This window comes from Triticum urartu, chromosome 7 (assembly GCF_003073215.2).
Source record: "Triticum urartu cultivar G1812 chromosome 7, Tu2.1, whole genome shotgun sequence".
NCBI lineage: Eukaryota > Viridiplantae > Streptophyta > Magnoliopsida > Poales > Poaceae > Triticum > Triticum urartu.
The window spans coordinates 95,789,409-95,792,291 of record NC_053028.1 but is presented as its reverse complement, the minus strand read 5'-3'; the positions used below and the strand labels follow the sequence as shown (position 1 = coordinate 95,792,291).

Below are 2,883 nucleotides of genomic sequence, written 5' to 3'. Positions count from 1 at the left end.
GAAAACAAAGGAAAGTTTTGATTCAAACAGGTTCAGACTTTTAGAGTAACGCTAAAATTAGGAAAAGGCACTTTTTGTCAATCACATGCTCAGATCAGAGGCAAATGGAGATTCAGTCTGAAACTATGAATTAGTCGTCGCTAGAAATTCAGACTAGGAAGCCCTGCATATTGCAATTTGGTAAACAGAGAAGAAGTGGTTCAGAGACAGTGTGTGTGTTCACATGTCTCAATACTAAGGATAACACATGAAGATAAGTACATTAACTACTAACTAATCACAAAGATATTAGCATCAAGCCATCTTAGTCAATTAGGGGCAATAGAGCACATGTAAGGCAACACTGGAAACAAGCAAAGGAGGTAGTATCTGCATATATAATATAACTGGAAAGCAGCTTCATGCCTAAGAAAAATGGATGGGTCGGTCACTTGCCTTGACGATGTTCTCCATTCCTTTGGTGATGAAGTAGTTGAAGGAGTCATTGTGCTCCTTCACGAGACCTCTGACCTATGGATTCAATCAGCCAGACATACACATGTGTCAAAGCAAAGGAATCGATGTGAATTGAGGCATAAATCAAATGACACACGTGTCATACCAAACGAATTGAGGCATAAAACAAATGAGTAACCCCGTTGAAAGGAAAGGTGGATCAACTAGTGTACGACAAAGAGGAACCCAACCCTGTGCATTCACAGGACCAAATAATTGATCAACCCACCTGCCTCAAACGCAAAAGCTGCAAGATCTTCTTGGTCTTTGGGTGCATAGCATTGATACTGTAGTAAACATTTCAAAAAATTAACATCAAAACATGTGCACACAAATCTAAATCAATGCAGATAGCAATGATCAAGTGGCAAGTGATGCCTTACCCACAGATACGGACGACAAACAACAGCTTTGCCTCGGGACTGACATAGAACCCACCCTTCATCTGGGCCTCACGCTTAAGTTGCACCAGCTCCTTGTCCTGCTCACAACACCCACATTAGCATTCCATCGGGCAGAAACACAAACATGTCAATGATCAATCAAGCTAGATTAGACCTATGTGGTAGTGGTACATATGTTGGACTACAGCAAAACAAACAGAATCTGAAGGAATTAAACAAAACTAACACGACTCTACATAGATATCAGTGGACTCGCGGTAATGTACAGCACAAAAGCAAACAAAAATGGACAGGTATGAACAAATCTCGCATATAGAACTGGTAAACTCTGATCAGCCTTTACCTATCGACTGAAGGAAGGCAAAGCATATAGTTGAATACAGTCCAAATTCCACATGGCAGCGCGGCAAAACCTAATCAGTGGTACAACCGCGTGTAGCAAGTTTGCAGAGCGAGAATCTAATCAACATCCATGAACGAGCAAAGGGCACTGGATCGAGCGATCTGACCTGGGCCTAATACTCTCCGGCGTACTGCTTAGCGCGGGCGTAGATGACCTTGGTGTTCTCCGCGTCCTTCTTCTTCTCGTCGGCGACCTTCTTCTTCTTCGCGGCGACCCGGAGCTCTCCCCTCTTCCTCTTGAAGTTCACCGACTGCGGCACCGACACCTTCGCCGCCTCGGAGGCCATCTGCGCGGACGCAATCAACCACAGATCCTCCAGGCTTAGATCGAGACGGGGAGGGGACGGCGGTGGGTTCGAGCGACCAGTGCTTACCTCGACGAGCTGCGCCTCGTTGGAGAGGAGACGGCGAGGGTATGGGGAGAGGCGGCGGCGGTGACAGGGTTGAGTGCGCGGATTAAGTAGGGAGAGGGGAAACGAGGGCACGGTGGCCGTGGGAGGAGGTGGTCGCCGCGGTCGAATGGATCTGGGATGCAGAGGGGAGAAGGAGAGGCTAGGGGCTCCGGCTGTGGAGTAGAGGGCGGTGGGGGCGGCAGGTCGTCGATGGTGGCAGTGGGGGCGGCGGCAAAGCAGGCAAACGGTGGGGGAAGATGGTGGGCGGCGGCGCATCATCGGGAGCTAGGGTTGGGTCTGAGAGCAGAGTGGCTGCGTAGGGAGAGGAAGAGAGAGGGGTTCGAGCGGTTCGGTGGGAAAGAAAGGAGGCGGGGGGGGGGGGGGGGGGGTGGATGAAAAATTACCACAAGGATAGAGCTAGGGTTGGTGTGGAAGGATCGAGGACTACCGTTGGATCAGCGAGCATCCAACGGTGCTTGATGCACGATCCGCGTGACACGTCTATGGACCAATCATAATGCAGTATGATGTTATGACCATCTAAATTGGTCGTAGTTGACTAAAAATAACGTGTTAAAATCATGTCAGCAATTTTGTGACCCGAGAAATTCAAAAAAAAAGAATATATTTGCATAAGTTTGCATCTTGAAATAGTTTGGTCAAATGAGATTATATTTTGCACAAGTTTGCATCTTGGAATAAAAACAATGTTTCCTAAAAAAGTTTTCATTTTCTTTGAATGAAAAATTCATTTTCTATTTTTTGAGTGCCCAAAATGAGTTTCTTTGTGAAGGAACTATCATGTATTTGTTGCAAAATTAGACCAAATCAATTTTATGAAATATTAGGCCATATATAATGCACAATTGACAAAATGGTTGGGTGTCAAAAGTTTCGATCCACCTCTCGTGAAAAAGACAAATTTCCGTCGATTCAGCAGAAAGCGGGTAAAATTTGAACTGCAGGTGCCTCATAGTTTGCTTTTATTTTTTTCAAAATCATTTCTAGGTACATAAGTATCTATTTAATTAGAGAAACACAATAATTTTTCCAAAATTCAACCACTAGCTAGGAACGGTCATTCCCGCCGTTTTGACCGCATTTTGAAACGGGCATAAAAAATTCAAAAACAATCAAAAAATTGGGAAACCTTCGCATTGTGTCATTATATGTGGGCAAGTTCCCATGAA

At 45.3% G+C, this 2,883-nt stretch overlaps 1 pseudogene; it reads right to left on the bottom strand.

Moving 5' to 3' along the window:
* Positions 1–312: 312 nt before the first annotated feature.
* Positions 313–1,588, bottom strand: LOC125518471 (annotated as a pseudogene).
* Between the last annotated feature and the right edge of the window lie 1,295 nt (positions 1,589–2,883).